The sequence below is a fragment of the Cyprinus carpio genome, chromosome A13 (assembly GCF_018340385.1).
Source record: "Cyprinus carpio isolate SPL01 chromosome A13, ASM1834038v1, whole genome shotgun sequence".
NCBI lineage: Eukaryota > Metazoa > Chordata > Actinopteri > Cypriniformes > Cyprinidae > Cyprinus > Cyprinus carpio.
This window is the reverse complement of record NC_056584.1, coordinates 8937030-8961403: the sequence shown is the minus strand read 5'-3', so window position 1 is coordinate 8961403 and position 24374 is coordinate 8937030. Positions and strand designations below refer to the sequence as shown.

The 24374-nt window shown below is 37.1% G+C and overlaps 1 protein-coding gene across 2 annotated transcripts in view; it reads left to right on the top strand.

Moving 5' to 3' along the window:
- lrmda (leucine rich melanocyte differentiation associated) overlaps positions 1-24374 on the top strand; it is a 257283-nt gene that overhangs the window by 1902 nt on the left and 231007 nt on the right. The window lies entirely within an intron of this gene.

The window sequence follows — 24374 nt, the reverse complement described above, 5'->3', positions numbered from 1 at the left end:
ATATCTCTGACTGAATCTCTGATTCAGTCTACCTGTCTACCTGTTATATATATATTGATTAATATATTAATAAATTATAAAACTATTATAACAAGGTCATGTTTTGTTCATGGTCATTGAACAAAAGAAGCAGCAGTATGGTGTGCGTTTTCTTAGCGTCCGTTTCCATGGTGACTCATCGATTCGTTGCTCTGTAAAGTATGACTTGTCTGTTAACCGTGAACTCTCGACTGAACTTACTCCCAGATACGTTTTTAAAACCAGCATACCTCGAGTAAGTAAGGTTTGGGTTAATTAACCGATAAGTTAAGCTTGCCTTTTGGATTAGCACCTGGAAAGATAGAAAATTGCCAATATAGGTAGTTTTAGTGCACTTCTGTTGGGCCCTTTAAAATGTTGCTTGAACGCAGATGTTGGCAAAGGAATTCATATCATATTTGTCTATTAAATATGTAATATTAGGCCCGAATTGGTTGAGGAAGTCCTTGCAGGATGTTTCTATCATGTGAAACATTCTAGAACACTGTCATAAATGACAGGATCCCAACCGCATACAACATCTCTGATTCAGTCTACCTGTCATGCATACGGTCACACCTCTGCATTAAGTGCAATTTAATACATGCATTATGTGCATTACTTCGTCAGCCATGTCATTGAGACATCAGAGAACAGCGGGTACAGTAATGGCGTGCCATGCTGTGGCCAGATAAAAAGCCTGATCAATAAATGTGACATGTTAATGCTGAGCAAATAGAATAAAAGATTCCTTTGACAGGACATGAAGAAGCACCTTGTGGCAGCTGGGGAGGGGGATGCCATTTCACCAGCAGGACTAGCAAAGCTGATCTGACAACTAAAAGAGAGGAGATGATGGTTATAAGGTGCCTTTGTTTCAGACTTCTTTTCTTGACCTGTCAGGCCTTGAAGGACTCTGAATGGGCCTCTTTTTGTCATGTGAAAATTGTCGTCTTGAGGCAGTTATCTGTGCTGAAAATGTGGATTCTTCCATTTAATTGATTTGCTTTGCACTGGAGTCTGTCACATTAATAATTGCCTAATCCTGTGCTGCTTCAGTGTGTCGCACATAAATGTATGCTTATCAGTGCATTAATATTCCTAATGAGCATTTGTGACTGGTGACCCAGCATTTCGTGAAGACTGCAGAACCCAGAAATATCGATATTCAGGCATAAAATTTTGACTTTTTTTTTTTTTTGGTCATGAGCATGATTATACAAAGTGCTATACGATCATGACTGAAGAAATCAGTATTTACAACATGTATTCACGAAGTTAGTGGTTAGGAGTGATTCTTATGAAATGCTCTTTATTGCATCAGTTTCGGCTGTAGTGTAGTTACACCGAATTGTTTCACCATACACATAGTAGTGAAATACACAGCATTGCTACACATAGAAACGCTTACACTGTGGTTTATTGCCTTTGCTGAGCCATTATGCTATTATCAAATAATTTTTTTTGATTTGATAATAACATAATGGCTATAAAAATAGCATAATAGTTATAAAAATATAACTTTTTATGTGTAAGATAATTACCAGAATAGTTGGACACACAGATATGCTATTGATGGGAATGCTTCTACAATAAAGTCATGTTCAACACTTCAGGATTTACATAACCGATGTAGTGATGTACACACAGAAGAGCGAGGTTTCAACTATAATAACTTCAGTCTTGCTCACTTAGAATCACACTGCCAATAAAGATGAGTTTTGGCAACAGGGCTTGTCAGCAGAAAGTATCCCTTTCTGACATCTGTATATGTACGTATCAAATGCAGAATGCCAAAGCTGGCTCTGAAATAAATTTCTTTTTTACCACTTCAGAGCCTTTGAGCAAAACAGAAGGTTCTGTTACTGAAGCCGTTTTGGTCATGTGCTTTGTTGGGGCTAGGGTTACATTCAGTGTGAAATTTAATTTCTAAAGAGGCATGTGATCAGAATATAGTGAGGATGTGGGCTACAGTCAGGATTTCACTACTTCTTCTGCCATGTTCACACAAAGACCTCACAGTAAGAAGTTAATAGACAGACATCCTGCCCTCTAGCATGAGGACTTAAATATGTGAACATGACAAAGTGATGGAAAGGTTCTTTTGTTGTCCTCGGGGCTGCCACAAGACAATTTGGGTCATCCAGAAATGAGCATTTATACGGGATGTGTCATGGTAGTTGTCTAGTCATCTTCACTGATTAGTTTTAGATTCTTAGATTTGATTGCATTAGCTTTTTAATCAACAGTTTGCAATGTAAATCCCTCTCTTCTTGCATCTTTTAAAGACTTCGCTCTAAAACGAAAGTTATGTCATTGTTTGCTCATTATTTCTTTCTTTTTTCTGTGGAATTAAAAGAATTTTTTTTTTCAAAAATGAATTTTTTTTTTCATACAGTAGTCTCCAGTGTTGGTTTCCAGCGTTCTTCAGAATATCATCTTTTATGTTTCACAGAAGAACGTCTTGCATTTTAAGATCCACATGAACATGAATGATAATTTTCATTTTTGAAACATTTCTGCTAAGACATACATGTTTAGACTGAAATCTTTGGCCTTTGTGTTTTTAAAAACTTTAAAATGTCTCGACTTTTACTTGCCCAATGGGATAAATAGCCTGATTAAAATTTTAAGTGACCAAAAAATAACTAGTGACTTATCAAAATGCGAGTATGATTCTTCTGGTTTGATTAAATTCAGCTCAAACAGCGATCATTGATAATGGATAGTGTATTTCTGGTATCAGTGTCACACTGTTGAGGCTTGTGTGGTCTCTGTGAAAGACTTTAATGAAGGAATCAAATCGAATGAGTAATGGCACACATAAAGAAACTCACAGAACAAACATACTGGGTAAAAATTCAAAAGGTTTAGTTTATTTATAATATTCTGCTTGTATGAAAACTTCACTGTATATCGTAATAATAAATAACATTTTTGACAGCGATGATTTTTTTATTTATTTATTTATTTATTTTTTACATTAAACACATTAACTATTACATATATGTATACAATTTAATGTGTATATTGATCACAGGTTTGGTCTTAAATTTCAGAAGGTGGTACTAAAAAGTTTTTAACCGAACTTGTTCATATCTGTAGAAACGCTGTTAAAGTGTGAAAGTGACGTGAAGCCAAGTATGGTGTCTCCTACTCGGAATTTGTGCTCTGCATTTAACCCATCCAAGTGCACACACACACACACACAGAGCAGTGGGCACCGAGACTCAAACCCGCAACCTTTGGGTTACAAGTCCGACTCTCTAAACATTAGGCCACGATTGATGAAGATTTGTCCTATTTGAACATCCCCCCCTTAGAAATGTGTATGACTGGAATGAGGTGAACCCGAAACGAGCCTTATTCACTGTTTATTTAAAGGGATAGTTCACACAAAAATGAAAATTGTCATAATTTACTCAGCCTTAGGTTGTTTCAAATGTTTATGACTTTCTTTATTATGTGGAACACAATAGAATATATTTTAGAATGTTAATATTAATATATTATATAGTAATATTTTGGAATATATTTTGTTAAAAATATACTGCTTTTGACCACACAATGAAAGTCAATGGGGTTCAAACAACACCACAAGGAAAAGACTTATTGTTTTGGAATGACCTGAGAATGAGTAAATAATGACACTTTATGTTTGTGTGAAATAATGCACTAGTTAAAAAAGATGTAATTCGTAAATAAATAAATATGCATCTACCAAATCTCAGACTGCCCAATTTAATGAAAATGTATTAAATAAAAATGTTGTTTATGGATTAGATCATGATATCTTATTTGCTACCTTTGAAGATAAATTAATAAAGTCAAAAGTTCAGTCATGATGTTTTTGAGCTCTTATTTTTTAGAATTCTCTAAATGGAAGTTAGATGTTCAGTAATCAGACATAGTGATGTATTACAGCCCAAAACCACTGTGTGCACTCGCAGGCTATGTTACCTGATGTGAGAGGTGTCAGAGAGAATCTCTGCGAACACACATGTGAAATCACATTCAGTTTATCAGACCTTTCACAAGGTGGCTTTTGTATGGTTTTAACATTGAGTTGGTATGAAGATGAAACGGTACCTTTCTCAAGACTAGCCATGAAAAGGTATTAGATCATAGACAGGAGGAGTAATCCCAGGTCAGAGATTGCTGTCAAAGTGTCCCCTCCAGTGTCCTAGACATGCCTGGCTTTGTGGAGAGTGGATGGTGAAAGCAAAGTGAATGTTATTGTCTTGTCTGGTCTTGTCCAGATGAGGGGTAAACATGATGGCCCTCAGTCATGCAGAGGAACGAAGCGGCCGCCAATTCCTCCCTCCGGTGTCACTTTCTGTCTAGGAGGTCTGACAGTCTGTCTGCTCTCAGATTCAGTTTATTAGGCCACCTTACATATACGCCAACAGCCAAATCAAGGAGAATATATTTCAAAGGGAAACTGTTAAAAGTTGTATAAAGCTTGAATGTAACAGCCAAACATCCAACAGAATGTAAATCAGTGGCGTGCACAGACCTCCAGAGGGGCAGGGGAGAAGTGGCTTGAGAAGTGGCTTGACAAGGGCACAATCGCGGTCCGTAACTACACAGCTGGACTGAAGCTCTTTTGAAATTTGAGATCATTAGTTATGCATAAGAGTTACTTCATTAACTCACCTGCGTATATGTCTTGATGGCAAATCAAATATTCTAACTTGCTTTTTAAAATGGAGCTGCTTTAAATGTAGACAGCCTGTCACAATGAGACGCATGTAGTCTGATGAAAATGGAACGAAGAAGACAAAGTACGGTGGCTGGGTACACCGAGAAATGAAATATAACCTTGTATGGACTGTCAGTAATGTCGTTTTATATTCATATCTAAAGCACATTATAGTATTACACTCCAGCTCATGCTTCACTCATCTGTCTCTCTTCATTCGTCATGGGCGAGACTTTGTCTTTCAAGCCCCCGCGCACCAACACCAGAAGGCTCCTGTTAATTGACAAATGAGAGCCAGCGACATGAAGTGCTCCCTCAACATCAGAGCAAGGTGGAGTCTCCTTTTTGATGGGGCTATTATTGGCATAAGCCAGTAAAATGCATCGCTCTTTGCCGAAATGAGAAGTGACAACGGTAGAAGGGCCTGTCATTGTCTTCGGGTGTGTTCAATCTGCGGCTGTGCCAGTATGTAGATAAAATGTCAGTTAAGAGTACGAGGGAGAAACTGTCGAAATGAAGTCGTCAAATCACTTAGCCCGCCGAGGGTATGGAAATTGATGCTTTCGTGGAAATGAGAATTTTCCATATCTGATCTATCAGGCTTATTTAGCACTAATATTTGGGAACAGCCCGGACTGTTTGGCTTGCATTAGTTTGTTAGACGGACGCAAGTGGCAGAAATGGAATTTATGCATTTTCATTCAGAGTGCCGCTCTTATAAATCAACTTTGAAGCAATAAAATCTCATTTAATTTTTCCGAGCAAATTTGTACCTCTGTGATTGTTTTAAAGAGAGGATGAGCTGACAGGCAAAATTGTGAGAGTACAGAGAAACCATTTTGGATACATTATAGTTGACATGTTTGTTACTTGCTGCTTTGCTAATGGATAATTTAAATAAGTTTAGTGTGTGGGAGTTGTGTGTCTTTGTTTCACAGTGAAGATATGACCCAGTTAAGCTAATGGAAATTATTTTAAGGTCAAAGTCAAACATGACTTTAAACAAAAGAGAGAATTTCTTCTTAACAAAAGGATGGAGTGAGATCTTGACTGAAACAACTGTATTTGTTTTTTGGGCCTGATCTGTAATCTGCATCATTATAATTCATGCATTGCTATCTGTTAGTCATCAAGTATGTTCACACACACTATAAAAGTCTCAAGTCTGTGAAAAGGCAATTCAGAGAATTGTTTCTAAACACATTATAAATGTTAGAAATGTATTGCTTAAAACACGTTACAAAGACTGTGAACTATGTAATACTGAATTGTGGAGTTAGACTGTTAAATAGTATTTCACATTTTTTGTGTTCAGGATTTTTTGGACGGGCCTGAATTCATGTCTCGATGATGCACTGGAGCCACCGAGCACAGCCCCTCCCCTAACACTATAATGAGGTGTACTTGAAGCAGCGCTGCACAGACCAATCAATGAATGACATCAAAGTACCGTGAGAGCTATGAGAGCAGATGCTCCTCATGCTTTCAAATCTGCTTTCACTCTCGCGGTACTTTGATGCAATACACAGATAATTCCACTAACCTCAGCTACAACACCAACACACCAAATAGCTAGAGCGCATTAGCATCGGTAGTTCGCCCGCTCAATCGCGAGTTACTGTCATTACAGTTAGTTACTACAGCCTACAGTTTGCTAGCTAGCTATGCCTTTGTCACGTAAATGCATACTACCTGGTTGCGATAATTTACAAAACAGCTAGGTCTCCACATATTTATATACGAACACATATTCAATGTTGCTTCACACAGATTTTATGTTGTCGGACTAAAGCAGTAATTTGTGTTTTTAATATGTCATGTAAATGTTTTGGTCTAACTGAAATCACATTAGACCCTTTTTTTTGGTGGATTTAGATGATTGTGGCTTGGCTTCGGCCATCATGTATACAAACATTTACACGTTTTAAAAGAAAAAGTGCATCAATTATTTGTTACCTATGTCATGTGTACTTGGACAGACTCACAAACTCACTTTAGCTTGATTGTAACTCACTGCCGTACCTCCATTCTCATTGTGTTTTTTAGTTCCAGTTATATTTATCTTCCAGTTATATTTGCCTTTGCTATTTTTCTGTTTTAACAGCAACAGGAAGGGATGCCTTCATCTTGTCTTGATATTTCCAGCCATTTCTTATGTAGATGGCCTTAACTTGAGGAGCCACACATGGCCTTCTCTCTTTTGCATCACAGTCCTGCTCATTGCATAAACAGAGCTGTACTTGATTGCCCCGGGAAGAATAAAATCCAGTTGATGCGCAGTATCTCTGCAGCTGCCAAAACAGGCAGCGTCTTTGGTCCAGCCAACGAGAGGGGAACTTCATCAAGTACTACCAAATTGGTTTTGAAAAGTTCTTGCGGGCAAATCATGCTTTCTGTATTTTGGTAAGATGAAAATCTTATATATGATAAAAAAAACGAAAAACATTTTTCTTCCACATATAACTGCCATACCGCAGCAATATGGTGTTCATTTAGAGGTCTGTCCTTCTGTCCCATCTGTATGGCAAAAGTTAAAGCACAGGTATGAATGCGCAGACTGACGCTAATGTTTGGACTTGTACCGTGAACAAAAGGACCCACTACATAAGAAAAGCTTTCAAGATGCTTTCTGCTACATGTTGTTCTAACGAAATGTCTCTAAATCTCATTTCTAATTCAACTTTCCAGGAACATTCCGTGTTGAGTGGTGGAAAGGTCTCCACTTTGTCAAACGATCACTAATCACCCTGTGTTTATCTCACAAACCACCTAGATTGTAAATGTCAGTTCTGACTGCTGACTTGTGTACTTTAGTTTTGAAATAATGCTCTAAAGACTGCTGCTCTGACATCTTAAATAAAAGAATGGCTTCATTGAGGTAGATGTTTATTCCAAAAGAAAAAAAAACCTAGTTAAGTGCAAAATGATTTTACTTGTCTGTCCAATATCATCTCCACCTATCGGAAATGATAATAAATGTTCTGCAGTCTAATGCCAAAAAGTCTTTCTATTTTTCGAGTCTCAACCGTAGCATAAATCACAGTTCCACTGTTACGGTGCAACAAAAGAGCCCTGGTGGCAAAATAATTATCTTTAAATCATTATCAACATTTCCATCAGCCAAATATCTGTTTGAACACGCTGTACAGCCCATCCAGGCACATCTCAAACTGTTGGTCTTGAATGGAAGGGAATGTCTTTATGTTCTCTTTTTGTTCAAATTAAATATATATATTGGGCACGGGCATCATTCTCTCTATAACTGCATCCCTGTTTTATTGTATACCCGAAGACGGATGGTGTGTCTGTGACATAGTGATTTACAGGCCCTCAGTTTTCTGTGGCAGGGCTTTAGAGAGGATAGCTGACATCCAGCCAGCACTTTGGAGGGTTAGAATAAAAGCTGACGTTTTATTGGCTTTAAGGAAGAGAGAATAGGAAGGCCGGTCACACAGGGGAGAATAATAGTTTCTGTACTTTATTTTTCTCAGGCCCTGCCAGCTGTCACAGAGCCCCCCAAAAAATAGAGGGGAAATTTATAGGGTCTTATTTAGAGACATGTCAGCGGTAATGACTACAGCTATGATTTCAATTATCACCCACTAAATGTAGCTTAATTCACTGTGTTGGTGAACCAAATGAGTGAGCCTGACATCATTTTTCAAAAACTCAATACCATGCTATTTTAATATTTATGTTGACCGTTGGTTTAATTTTCCTCCCTCACGTTTGGCATGGAGGAAGAGTCGGTCCCTCATGGGCCATTGTACCGTCAGCATTATGTAGTTCAAAGTCTTCCCAGGGATATATTTTTCCATTGACAGAAATCCAATTAGTTTTAGTACACAGTCTGGCTGAATAAAAAGGCTCTTAAAATCTACAATATGTTTCCTTAGCAGAGCACAAACCCAGTGATGGATTTTCATAGCCTGACCTGATGGGGCCCCGCATGGCAGACGTGCCTGACTCCCTTCCTCTGTTTTGACATGTTTAGAAACAAACGAGTTAGACATCATTCTCTCTTCGCTTTGGAAAGTGGTCCGTCAATATCACTTCACATTTAGGCTCTCATTCATGTTGATTGATTATCGTAAAACTTAATCCACAAACGGCTTTAACATCATGCTAATGAAGAAGGATGTTTAATTCATCGCTGACATGTTTAGTAAAATGTTATTTTCGCTGTGTTGATGCATGGCTGACCTGTGACTGGAGTGCTGGAGTACGAGCAACGGCTGGCATCTGGGATGCTGGTATGATGTGGGTGCGGAGCTACAGGCCTAACGTTAAATCTGTGTTAGTCCATGGTTCGCTGCCAGTTTACGTCCTTTATCACGCAAAGCCATCTCGCTGATTAATGATGTAAGCAACTCACAGGCATGGAACTTATTAGTGCTTTGAAGCAAAAAAGAGCCTGCCATACTATAACTTCCCCCTGGACATTTCCCAAAGGGAAAAAAAAGGAGGTTAGCAATTTGGAAACAGAACAAAGGGTTCCCTCTCGGTACTATCCTCTCAATGTGCTTGCTCCATGACACTTTGTCTCCCACAGTGTCTCATAGTGAGCTGGTTCTGAAAAGCGAAGACAGATACACTGGCTTTATCTTGCCAAGATTTGAAAAGAAGATTGTTGCACTTTCTTATGTTTTAAAGTTAAGGGGCAGTTCCTCAACTGGGTGCTGTGATAAATGTTAACGCTGTGTGAATTTGTCCAGCCACCATAAAACACACTATGAACTCTGTCATTAGGAATTTACTCTTCCAAGCACTCATCGTTATTACAAAATATTTGCCGTAACAGTTTGCGGATAGATGCTGCCCAGAATAATACGTCAGCCTCAGTGTTATGATTTCTGTTAAACAGTGGTGTGCCACCTGGAGAGTGATGAACTAGAGGGTACTATCCAAATCACTTGCTTTGCAAACGTGTACCATCCCATTTTTTTCCTCTTGGCCAGCATACCAAAACCATACAGGGGTTTAAACAGCTGCTGCAGATTTTAAACACAGCTGCAACACATTTCCCCCACACATTTCAGAGTCGCTTAGAGCTTTTTCACAGCTAAAGCACATAACAACTAGGTTCCTCCTTAAAAAATGGCAGCTTTGTGCTGCACAAAACATTGTATGGAAAATAGTAGACATGTTTATTGAATAGCATTTTTAATAATGGGTTTATCGTAGGGGCCTTTTTTTTTTTTTTTTTTTGAAGAGCTTTGTGATCTTGTAATCGGTTAGCAGCTCACATTGTTGTATTCTTAACACCTGCTGGAATTATTACAATCTCAGCAATTAATCAGACCTGAATGCTGAATTAATTTGCGCACTCTGATGTAAACAGTCTCAACACAAATGAGCAGCATGTAGGAGAGAGTGAAGGAGATGCCTCATTCCCTTTGTGTTGTCATTTCCCTTGTAGCACGGTCAAGTGACTATTCTATATCAACCAATCATAGTTCTGCAGTGAGTCTAGCTCCACCCTTTAGGTACCGGACTACAGTGCTATGTACCTTAATGAAAGTGTCCCAAAAATGTGGTACGGTACGGTTTGCTATTTTGGTACCATCCACAACTTCTGATAATGGAAACAGAAATAATTGCATATTATACTCTGCTGTACTGTATTGAACCGTACCGCTCGGTGGAAGTTAGGCTTTTGAGTATTATACATTGTGACATGCAAAATGCTGCATTATAAGATAAAATGTATTGTCACTATATTATGTCTTTGGCAGTTTGATAAATCTATGGCATAACTGAAATCAGTCAACATCTTTGTAGCACACCCATTTTCAATATCCAACAAATACAAACATATGGCACTGAATAGTATTGATCATGAACATGAATTTAGAAGTGTGCCATGTTCAGGTCAAAATGCTGAATTAGAATGATTAAACTTTAATACATGAAGTTTACTGCCTTTTGCCTATATACCACATACTGGTCATGTAAAAAAACAAAACAAAAATAAAAATCACATCAATCACCTATGAAGTAAACATGCTGTGTTTACATCTCAGGCAGGAGTCTGCTATTATCTGGATATTTGGTGATGTTTAAGGCATTTTCCCCCTCGGCTCTGAGACTGCTTTTGTCTTGAGGAAAGAGTTGTCTTTTTGTGTCTGGGTCTGTTGGTCTTCAGAGTCCGTTTTCAGAACTGAGAGCATGAGGCATCAAAATGACCAACACTGGAAGAGAGGGAGGAGGTGGGATATCCTCATGGGCCTACTTTTTTTTTTTTAGACAGGCAGCCTAGACTGCCCCTACACCGGCAGTATGCGTCTGATCTGAGGAGAGTTTGCGTCAGTAAGATAAAGGGGTTCAGGTGAAATCCCTTTATTGGACCTTCTGCAAGAGCTCTCGCTGGCACTGAAGGGAAGGAAGGGATTTCATAGACATGTGACGTGGACCGTCTGTTTCTGTTAGCGCTTGGTTTAGAGAGAATTGCATATTCATAGATTCTGCCTACTACCCTACATAGTCAGCTGTCTCCTAAGGCAGCATCTGAATAATCATGTAACCTCATGAGTGACTAGTTTGTATTTTTGCACCACAAGATCTGCTTTTCTCCACATGAGTCTTGAATCGCAAATGAAAGAGTTGGGTGTTGGCATATTGATAAGCTAAATGCACAGCAAAGAGCACTCTTTAGTTGACACTTCTTGTCCACCATCTTTTTTTTCCCCACTGAACACTGTTACATTGTACATTTGTTTTCTACATATGACCTTTGACTTTTTTTAGGGTTCCGTCATTTATAACCAACTTTGTCTCATTAGGGTAATTGTTTTTGACAAATTATCTGAAACTTCACACACAATGCAATATTTTTTCACTATCTGAAAAGTGAAAAGGTCTTACTGCTTCAAAAAACATTAAAAATTTAGTCTTGAGCTGCTATATTTGATTTGGAACTCGCGTGTAAAAATGTCTAAAACCTGACACCTTCGGATGCATTCCACTGCCTGGAAACAATGTCTTAGTGTTTCAAAAGCATTACAGCAACTTTAACATTGTTTTATCTTGGAATTTCAATTATCACAGCACAAGTAAAAGTCAATCAGACTTTTCAGTGTACCCCACAAATTCCACACGTCACTAGATTTTGACTTGTGCAGTCATCATTTTTGAGCATCACTACCTCTCAGAATAGTAATGCCAATAAACACTGGCATCTTTCCTGATGTCTGGATGTTGTATGGATCACATCTTCCAAACTGGCATACGATAATGTATCCAAATGCCTGACTTCCACAACAACCTGTTCTTCATCACTGCCCTTACCCTCATTGCTTCTAATCTCCTCCTTCAACAGGGTTTTTATTTTTTATTTTAGTTTTTATTTTTTTTTACTACAACCTGATTTTCTGATGCACTCCTATCACTATCGTCTTTACCTTCTAAAATAGGCACAGATTTGTCTCCCCATCTTCCAAAAAAATTACAAAAATCAACCTAAAACACATGCATAATGGCTATTATACTGCCTGCCAGTGCTGGTCAATTGTGTCAACTACACAAAATATGCATCCCATAAAAGGACTTTGTCATTTATGTGTGACGCTCAGATTTTTTGGTCTTTGAGTTATTGTTTTTATAAAAGAATATTAAATATGACAAAAACTTTTGAAAACACATTTGGATGTACAATGATTTTACTTGTATTTTATTGAATTTATATTTATTTTCTATTTATATGCATTTTCTGTATTTTCTAGTCTAAAATGAGCTCACTATGGAGCCTTGAGAGCATGTGACCTAACATAATGTCTGCTTTACTACCTTGTTACCAAAAATGTGTAGCACATGGCAATATGATATGACAAAACTAAAATGTAATTTTGTTGGTTGAAGATTAATATTGTATTTTAAAGGCATTTTTTGTAGCGTCATTTGTAAATGACAATGTCCCATAGAGGGTTAATATACCAGTAATATAGTCCTTTACCTTTACCTTGTCTTAAATCCTTAAAAATAAAATGTTTAATGAAATATTACCTTCCATCAAGCCAGTCACAACTAAAATATTGTGTGCATTTATTATGATTATTACATTTATATGCAGTCAGTTGCTTTGAGGTGTTTAAGTTGATCAGTGACTTTTTGGAAAGAACCATCATAAAATCATATAGTGCTTTAAGCCTGTCATTTGTTTTAGTTTTTTTCTTTTGAGGACTGTTCATAAGTGCAATTCTTGAACAATTTTTAATGAACTTCTTCGAATTTACCTTCTGAAATCATGGGTCATTTGTTTTTACTTTGAGATCTGCTTTTCTGAAACTTATTCACTTATTCTTTTGTTTCTTCTTGTGTTTGAACTGTGCTACTGGGCTCTCAGGTCTTGATAAGACCATGCTGAGGACATTATGGCTTCAAAGCTTGTCACTCAGTGTACAGAATTTAGTGCTTTGAGCTGTTTGGGGTACGATGCTGTTTCACTCCATGCTATGTCATTGTGTTAGAAAGTTCAGAACACGATGTTCCTGATTTCCCTAAATCATTTGAAAAAGTTTTATTTAGTGTGCAAAATGAAGAATAAAAGAGTGGAGTTGCATCTTGACTTATCAATCAGGCCATTACTGCCTGAATAAGTCGTGCCGTGCATCACTAGGTCGTTTTGTGAAATTACGCTCCATGACCACACATCTTTGTCCAGCATGCTGGCGATATAAATACCATGTTCTCTCCATAGAATCGTATTCACAACTGGTTGGTGGTGTGTAGCAAATGTGGATCCTTCAACATGCCAGGCAGGCAGTTTAAATTAATTATTAGCTTTATAGCAGCCCCTCAGGAAGTGCTGAGGCAGCTGAGCCCTAAAGGGGCCTAATCCGGCCCTGCTTTACAGAAAATCAATGCTGGACTTTGGTGTTGGCATGCCATCCGGGTAGGGGGACACATGTCAGATAATTCCTGTTTTTTTCATGAGGTGTGTTTTGAAGTTGTAAAACCAATGGGAGGTAGCTGGAGGTGCTAAAAATGAAAAGAATATCTGGAAGCTACAAAAGGACGGCAAGATTTCTTATGAAGGCGTGACAAGTTTTAATGAAAACATGCAGAATGAATAAAATAAAAATGGAATTTTGCTTGAACTACGAGAGATTAGAATTGGCATGACGCTATATTGAATCAACATAACATTAAGTAATGTCATTTCTCACAACTTACAACCTCTTATTTATTGTGTTTAGAATATCTGTACTTCTGTCTCTAAATCAATTATTAGGAAGCAGAAGATATTTTCTCTTCAATACTTAGAGGTTACTGTTGGATGACTTGATAGTGCCATTTTGCAGTTGCTAAAGTAACTGTCTGAATTAATGCGTTTCATAATGTGCTGCATTGCATTACGGCTTTCTCTGTGGAGGAGAGTGCTTTCATGGTTTCATCAGACTAAACTTCTGCTTGCATAATCTTTGGATCAAACGTACATGGAAAGACTATTACATCAAACATTTAGTCAGGAGTGATTTGTGATTCAAGTGAAAGTCAAACAGGAGACAATGAAAGTGTCTTATGTGTTATGAGATCTCATTTTTAAAGGAATAGTTCACCCAAAAATGAGTGCATTTACTCGCCCTCATGTCTTTGGAAACCCAGATTACCTACATTCTTCCTTGGAACACAGAAGGAGTTATTTATAGCAGATGTTAAAGCTGTTCCTTTCCATACAGTGATCCCCTGAATGATCAGTTAATAGTCACCTATTTTAGTGACTGATTTTTTTTGTTTTGCTCTGTTTCTCAAACAAAGCCTATTATATGGAATTAAGCCCAGAGTATACTTTGAAAAGTATATTTACAGCGCATTGTCCTCATGGTTCAATTTTCGTCACACAGAAAGAGAAGTATAGCCGGGCCTTTAGAAGTATACGAGTCATTTGGAGTGCTTTTATGATGATTTTAGAATGCTTTTTGTCCTGTATGGAGCTTGACAGTCGTTGGTCCCAAACCACTTTCATTGCACGCAAGAGAGATGCTTGGACATTCTGCTAAACTACTGCTTTTGTATTCCACAGAAGAAAGTAAGTCATAGGGTTTGGAACAACATGATGGTGAGTAAATGATGAGCTCCTATCCCTTTAAAAGAACAGAGAATAACAAGAGACAGTTACAACTGCATTCATATGCATATCACTTTATTCATGAGTGCTCGGGTCCAAATGTCCAGTTCAGGTAGACAGACAATCAAACGAAGTGTTAAGCTTTGAGCCCCCTCCCTCAAGCCTGGCTTGTGTTCATTGAGAGGTGTTATTTCTCGTCCTGCCCTTCTCTCGCCATGCTGAAAGCTTTCTGGCTACAGCTCCTGTGGAGGTGCTGTTATCCTTTGAACACATGCAGTGGATGTTTCTCCCAGCGGCTCAGCAAGAGGCCCCTCGTTATCTCAGGGGAAGCCCTCAAACTCATCTGAGGGGGAGCATCCTCTCAAATCCCAAACGAGGGTTCACTACATCCCCTCCCCACCTCTCTTCACACTCAACACCTCTGAGCTCAACCCTCACAATCTCGGACACCTCCTGCATCCTTTCACACACCGTTTGGTTTTCCTGAGTTTTTGTCTGCCCATCAGCAACAACAGTGAACAGAGGGAAATTTGTGTTAATTTTTATTCTTTCTATCAGGATGATAAGGTGACATGTTGAAAGACAGGTTGTGTGCCCCTCTGACCTGAAGTAAATTGAGAATACCTTTTAAATTCAAATTGAATTGAAAAGCCAAACGGGAAACAGTTGTTGTTTCTTAAAATTAAAGGTTGCAAAATTTTATTTTTTCCTGCAGTGATGTCAGAGAAAACCATTCTGAGTTTCTCGAAATCTGTTCTTCCCTGATGTGAAGAACATTTGAATAATCAAGAATGTTTTTCCACTATAAAGGACCTTGTGCAATGGAAAGTTTCCATGAATGTTGTTCACCCACTGATGCCAATAAAAATAACCTTTTGTTTTAAAGAGTAAACGATAATTAAAAGAAATTGCACTAGGTTTTTTTTTTTTTTTTTAAATAGATTTTATTATTTTAAAATTAATTGCAAACATTATCCTACAACATATGGGTTATTTCCAGAAAAATTTGATTATATTATGGCCATATTGAGGATTTATTATGTTAACGTTTGCCATCGTGACAAAAACGATGGTCATTGTTTTTTGTCATTTTTTTTTAGTCATAATAATACATTAATTCCACTGTTAAACACGCTTATGTGAAAAAATATATATATATATATATATATATATATATATATATATATATATATATATATATATATATATATATATATATATATATATATAATATAGGCTTTGAAAATCTCTTGATATTGTACAGTTATCTTACCAAACCAAAAACCAGTTTGGTGTCAAACAAAAATCTTCTGCCATGCTCAAGCAGTTTGCCACACTGATGCTCATAGATCAATATATAGGTTACTCTGTTCACATGAAACACATCTATATAATGTTCCTTTGTTTCAATATGAAGACAAATATCATCGCCTGCCCTTGTTCATACACATTATTATGTGCTAGTCTCTTTAGAGTGGAAAGCTGGAACTGATGCATTATCCTAGTGAATCCATCTTTCACCCAACACAATGAACAATGGAGAAATGTGACAAACGGCCAATAAGAGATGGGGAAAGGCTCATGAATGGAATTAAGGAGAATGATGCAACTCTGCAAGGCTCTCCATCAAGAGCACTGCGGCCCATAGATCATCTTATATTTAACTGAGACTAGAAGAGCTTTGGATATTAAACAGGACTTTGAGTTTGTTCAGCTGGGCCTCTTCCTCCACATTCAACTGTGGGCAAAAAAATGCACTCGTTCTCTTTGTGCAGAAATATGCCATGATGTCATAATTATTTTAATATGGTCCAAAGCTGTGATGCTTAATGTTTAGTGACTGCAGTCCATTGAGTGAGTGTGAAGAGTGTCTCCATGCTTTGCTCAGCAGTAGAAAGGACAACATTGTTCGCCAGGGATGAGGATAGACACAATAACATATTTCATGAGTGCATGTGAAGTGCTCCACAAAAGGAGATTTTTACCATATTACAAGTAAGATGAACTGGGCATCTTTTGTGCAGCAGTGCAGTATTGATGAGTTGCCTGGAGCGACTGCTTTGCACTGGAATGGAGAGCGAGGAGATGGAATGGGCCACTATTTAAAGAAATGCTTTTGGAAGAGGCGTAGCTCGTTGGCTTTTGGATTAATATCTTGTTTTCCAAAGCAGATGTGTGAGATTTAAGATGTGTAATCAGATTATTTTAATGGCTGTACTTCATCTGCTCTTCATTTTCAAGTTGAAGTGTGTAATTTCTTGCACTGCTAGAGGCACCAAACAAAATTGCATGAATAATGACTGCTGAATTTTTACACTCTCTCCCAGTTTGCCATTGTTCAGAAAAACAGGGATCTTGCCCCTAAACAATTACATTGTTTCAACCAATACTGTCACTGAAACAAACAGATTCACCTTCCCTAAATGGGTTATACTTTGGTGTTAGTAGTTAGACACCTAACTATAAAGACCTATGTACTTATATAAAAAATAATTTGTTAGGTACAGTGTACCTATTTGGTTCATGTTGAATTGCAAAACACTTTTACTGCTATTGAGATGGGATATGGTTAAGGTTAGATGACTACAGAAATTAATTATATGTAAGTAATTACAGGAAGGTATTTTTAAATGCAAGTACATTGTTAAAACATATGTACACATTTATTTAAGTACATAATAGTTAAAGATACTTGATAGAGAGTGGGTTATATTAAATGATATACCATATACTGGGGAAAAAAAGGAAGTAGCATTTACTTAAAAAAAAAAAAAAGGACACAATTTTACTTTGAAACTGCTAGTAAGTTTAACAGAGCATGTTTAAACAATTCACTGTGGCTTAAATGAGAAATGTTCTTCTTATGAAATTTTTAATGCATATATATATTTTAAATTTAAGTTTTAATTGTATTATTTATCATTACTACAATTAATTTGTGAATTTAATACAGATCATGTGTTGAACAAAAATATCTGAACATAAGCTATTAACATTGACAGACACAATTTAACATGTAAAATATTGTTAAATTCAGTGTCTGAATATTAAATTCATTAACAGTTCGTTAAATTTCTTAATGGATAAAATATGGAGCTATTACCAGCCTGAATAGCCTAAATTTTACTTGAATTTGTTTTTCTTTCTTTTTTTCATCCGTTAATCAAATTGACGCAATTGTCCACATAAATAACAAAGAAAGCAGAAACTGACTGAATTAAATAGTACTTTCTTGAACAACATTCTCCAATACTTTGCTTTATTTACAGCAAAAATACGTTCACAGTATGGGTCAATGAAGTGACCACATTTTTTGCCTATTATCTTTTAATTGTCTAATTAATAATTTATGAAACTTTTAAAATTACAGTTCATGCATACACTGATATGAATACCTTATGTAGTAGGTATACACTCACATACATTTAAGATGTAAGAAAAAAAATTTTGTTATTGAAAACGACAAGAGTATCACATATGAGTTTCAAAAGATTTGTCCTTTTCTTTATTGTAGGTGCTCGTATGTGTCCTCTGACCCATATAATGCATTTAGTTTATTAAACAAGTACAACGTTTTAATATTTCTGTGTGAATACTTATGTCCGTTGCTCTGGATGTCTGTATTTTGAACCTTAAATCTGATTAGAGGCTGTAAAGGAGAATTATTCAGTTTTATAGTGTATTTGCCAGCTTGGCTACAGCGGTAGCATTTAAACATCCATTTACAAGCTTTTAACTGTCAGGATCCATTGAATTATGGATATTTACATTCCTCACAGTTCTGTGAACCACCAAAATGACTTTTAATGGTGCAAGCGGTAATATTAATGTTTTCTTATGAGCACCATTATTAGGATATCAGTCTGGTGCCTGAAGAGTTGGTCGTTGACTTTTGATGAGTGGTGCACATGTTAAAGGAGATCCAGTAGTTCATAACTCTCCACTTTACTTGCTGTCATTTTGTTTTTATTTTGTAATGCAGCAGTAGATGAATCCAGGAGAGATTTTGCATCTCTGTAAATCTGACGCTATCGGCCTATCACTGAAAGTGTTGACTTATAACACCTGGTGCATTTCTCAAAGGCTAAAGCAGCTTGTGCTGTTGACTGGGAAGTCATTTAAAAGGGAGAGGGAGACTTGTTCGAGATGTGCATTTTAATCCTGGTCTGTTTAATGTTTGCCCCTGACAGTCTGAGCCAGACATCATTTTAATGGCATGTACAGTGATAAAGCCAATAAAACGTCAAGATGATTGATAATATGAGCATTATACCAATATGACTTTCCTGTCCGCCTCTCTGCAGCTAGATGATGGTTTCCAAATTGAATTCGGTGTGTGTGCGCAAAACCGACAAGGAGTTGTGTGTGTGTGTGTGTGTGTGTGTGTAAGTGTGCTTATGTGTTTGTGTATGAATATGAAGGTGTTTTTCTTTCATAAGCCTGTACGTTTCTATTAAGGAGCATTTGTAGCGGCGTTTCCAAACGCGTCCCTCGGCTTGGAACGAACAGGGTCACTTTGACTTAGCGAATGTTTTCTTTGCACTGCTGCTGATAGACTCAAATCTAATGGAAAGCTTTGCGTGTCACCATATCAAATAAGTGGAGGCCCGAGTCCAAAAACTACACAGACATCCTTATAAATTAATGAACGCTCTCAATATTTGTCCAAACTGTTTACAGTGAAGCATGGAGAAGCAGTGGTTGGCTGTGTACCCGAGCACGGCTCTGTGTGTCTCAGATGGCTGTCACGGCAATGTGTGTGATGTCATGAGATCCGTGTGGGAGGGTTGGACATTATACAAGCGTGGTAAATCACTCATCAGTCATAGATGGTGTTAAAGTGAACATTCGGCGTGACAAACATCTGAAGCACTCCACCACAAGTTAGGGCCAGCGTGTGTGTTTTATATCAAATAAGGCTTATTTACAGACAAATCTGAATGGGTTCGAGAGCCTGCAGTGAGTTTAAATATTTATTTCCCCCAACTTTCTGCACTTGTCTAAACATTGTGAGGCAGGTCCTGGCTGGGACTACTTGGGGAGCCATCTTTCATCCTCCGTCTGTGGCTATCTTTAACACTGAGCCTTGTTGGTTTCTCTCTCAAGGGCCTGTGTTGAAACTGCACAGATACTTATGAAGTCTTTCTGAGTGAACTAATCATGATTGGTGTAGATTTTTGACATTTGTTATTGTCATTTTCATCTTTTCATTCAAGGCCAGATCAGTTTTTCAGGTCTGTTTTAAACAGTTTGACATGTCACCATAAACACTGGGTGAATAAATATAGTTGGTGCAGTTTTATTTTTGTATGCTTGAAAAGCAGTGATGAAAAGCTCTAGGCACAACACAGGAAGTAAATTGACAGTAGTAGTTTCATTGTGAATATACAGATTTTTTTTCAAGGTGTATATTGTTGCTCATGACTGACAGCGTTTGTCTATTTGCTGTCTGTCAGCACATGCTGACCCATGGCCTTAGAGAAGCTTTGCAGGTAAAATCAACCTCTAGCAGGCTTGCCTACAGAGAGCCTTTTTGCGTTTTATGTAAATAGTGATTGATGGTGCATCTTACCTAGTGTGCAGCTTTTGACGAAAAATATTGATGGGTGCTCTCAGTAAGTGTTAGTGGAGGTGACAGAGCAATCCATTTTAAGATGAATTACAGCGCCAACTCTCTCCATGGCAAAGTCATGAAGTCAGTTTCATCTGCTGTTGAGAGGCTGGCTGCATTCATGAGTGCTTTACTGTCATTTTCACAACTCAAGGCAGATTACCGTTTTTGAATTGTGAATCTGAAAGTCTGACAAGGACACAGGCAACTGACTTAAATGACAGTTTTTGGAGAACCATGTCATTGTTGCATGTGTATATGATGTACAATTTCTATATGCTGTGCGTGTGTGTGTGTATGTATGTATGTATGTATGTATATATATATATATATATATATATATATATATATATATATATATATATATATATATATATATATTATGCTCACCAAATCTGCATTTATTTTATGAAAAAATTATAGTTTAAAATAACGTTCTAAATTAAATTAATATATTGTACAATGTAACTTGTACGTGTCATGCCAAACCTGAAATATTTGAAAGCTAAAAGTTCAAATGAACAACAATTTAAAAAAAAAAAAATCTTAATTTCTGTCACTTTCTATCCATTTAATTTATCGATTTAACTTTCTATCATTCTTGCTAAATGATTATATTAATAATTATTATTATTATTATTATTATTTATATATTTTTTTTTAATAGTGTTTTGCCTGCAAACTTATGAACAGTGCTATGTCTTTTGTATTAAAGTAGCTCACTACACTCTATCACTGTGCTTTTAAGCAAATGTGCTATTTTACTAATGAGCAGGCCTGGGTAATAGCTTTTCTTCAACTCTCTTTGTTTAAGTGATAAAGTAATAGTCATCTACAGCCAATCTAAATATATATAACCTGTGTTACCATTAAGGCTCATTTAGCCAGTACATACTTCCTGCCTGGAGCCTGCATGGTTTGTTTGAGTTGGAGATCCACACAAGAGCCCGACCGATATATCGGCCGGCCGATATTATCGGCCGATATGAGCTAATTGCATTTAAATCGGCATCGGCGTTTATAAACATGAGAAACAAGAGTCTCATGCTTCACTCATGTTATGAGTCTTGCATAGTTTGCCCACCAGAGGGAGCTCTGCAACTCCCCAAGTTGACAACAGCGCCAGAAATCCACTACAGAAGAAAGCTATCAGGATGTACTCTTTTGACGGTGAGTCTGTCGTTAGTCATGTGAAAATGATTGTAGATTTAGTTCATACACTGTATATAAAAACAATGTGGTAGTTCTAGCTAACGGTCCTATCATTATCACTTCTAAATATTCTGTAACATCACTTACAGCCGCTAATGCATTGCTATATTAGATTAGCCACAAAGCTAATACCATGTTTATCAGTGGGAAGAGCGCGAACGTTAATAAGAGGTCAAAGCTATAACGTTAGCATTTAACTTATTCTAAATATATCTGCAGTGTTTCCCACATAATGACCCGCCGCGTTACTGTGCAGGGGGCGCGTGTAGTCAATGACTAGAAGTTATGTACAGCGTGCCTCGAAAAAAACAACAACTGTTACCTTATTCTAACGCAAACATAGCTCCTTTTTAGCAGGCCCCTTAAATGCTTGCTATTAACTTGTTTAAGGTGGTTCTTCTCAAAATTGACAGCGGTTTACGTTAACGTTAACCATTCAACTTCGAATTGATTCCGTAATCTTCCGGTAACAGTAGGCTAACTTTACGTTCGCCAGCGCATGACGATGTTTTGATTCAGCTGCACAAAGAGAAGAGGAGAAGATACACGCGGTTCCGTTGTGAATGTGTCTGTGAGAGCAAATATAGTGTAGTTACAGTAACTACAGTAGGTGCGTCAGAAATGATTAAACCAGAGGGGACATGTAAATAAATGTGAGCTGAACAAGCGCTTTTTTTTCTTCTTTTTTAGATTGTTTCAAAGCAGCTTCACATACATAACAGGAAAATGTCGTAATAATATAGTTAAATATAAGTAGGTAATAGGTAATACCTATTGCTTGACAAATAAAAAAAAAAAATATATATATATATATATATATATATATATATATATATTTCTCTATATTTCTCATTTTTGCCTATGTAGGGAGATCCCTGTTTATTATTATTATATTTTAATGATGACATGAGTAATGATACATGGTGATATAATTAATACACATGCTTATTCTTTCTGGTCTCTCTTTCTGCCCTACAGATGGCTGAAAAAGGTGAACGCTGTAGCAGCAAAGTGTGGGACTACTGATTCCTCTAATGGAGTGTTCTTTTGATCATTAAAATTATATACTTTTGATGTGCAATTGTTTAGTCATTGAGACTGTAATCTAAGGCTTTTTTTAACATTAATCCCTTCTGGAAAATGGTTTATACAGCCCACATACATAGAACAGGCAGATATTTTGCTATTGAATGTTGTGTAAGTGTAGTTTATAGAAAATGGGTCTAATATCCAGTTTATTTTCAAAATCAAAATATCGGCTTATAAAATCGGCTCTTTTCGAGTTAATATCGGCATCCCTAACCATGCACACCAAGCAAATAAAACTTCTGCAAGTTGTGAGTGATCCACACATTGGTCAGTGTTTTGCAAGACTCCGGTCTGGTGATAGATAGACTCACACGTCTCCCTAACCATGCACACCAAGCAAATACATTTTCCGTAATTGCAACAATCAAGTTAAAGTGCTCTCCTTTCTGGAGATTGCTGTTGACAAATGCGGGAGCAGTGCAGGGCTGCTTGTGAGTCTACACAGGAAGGTAAGCTTGAGTTGTAGCTTAAAAGAAACAAGAAGTTCTCCTATGCATCCAGTGCAGACGTGGGGTTGACAGATGCAGATTTTAACAGATGCTTCAAGGGGACCTCAGCCCAAGAAATCATGTTGTCCTGGAACCGAAGCCCCACCCTCTAACTGCTGTATAAATAGATTCTCATGACAGGGCAATTCATCTCCAGCCATGAAAACATCAACTTTAGAAGACAGCTTGTAGAGACCTGGCGCTTGTTAAGGCCAGATCAGCAGTGCAGATGCCTTGGATGTAAACTCATGAAGAGAAGATGAATTTGTCTGTCATCCCTGACTTTGACAGTTGCTGTAAATCTGATTCAGACCTGTGTATGTTTGTGTGGGTTGGATGGGATGGGATGGTGGCTGGAAAAGGGAGAAGCATGTCTGTGGACGTGAAAATTTAAAATGAGTAATATTGAAAGAACACCCCCCCCCGTACTCGCTGCTGAAGTCCACCTGGGATACGTCGAGGCATCTCATCTGACGATGTGCTTTGAGCCTTTTGTTAAAAGGGAACATTTGGCAGTGATTTTTAAAGCCCTCTGCTCTCCCCTTATTTTTGCACTCTTGTTATTTTCAAGATGGTGGTCACGTAAGGCGCCCTGGAAAATGAATTGTGGGAGTGTCTGAAGAGCCATTTGCAGCTTGATTGATGGGAGCAGGTGAGCTGTGGTGGCCATTTTCTGTGATCTGCCGCATATGAACCGTGCGTGGCATTCCCCTGGAAACAGTTAAAGTTTTTTAGTGTCACTGGATTTTAGAAAAGCGCTACACTTGTCAGCCGATATGTGACAAACTCTCAGAAAAGTAGATTTGATATTATAATGTGACGCATTATGAGGTCTGCCTGGAAGCAATAGATTTTCACTTCTGAAAGGAGTCTGTTAATATGAATGTTGCTTACACTACGGATATTTAAAAGAATAGTTGATGATGATTATTATTATTATTATTATTATTATTATTATTATTATTATTATTATTATTATTTATAAATTGCTTTTCCCAAGCATGATTGAATAATAATAATAATAATAATAATAATAATAATAATTTTTATTTATAAAAAGTATGCCACATTAATTTAAAAATTTAGTTTATTAACTCTTAAGACTTATTGCTGTTAAGACTTAATAATAATAATAATAATACATTTTCAATGTTATTGATTTAAAGAAAATCTAAAATATATAAAATA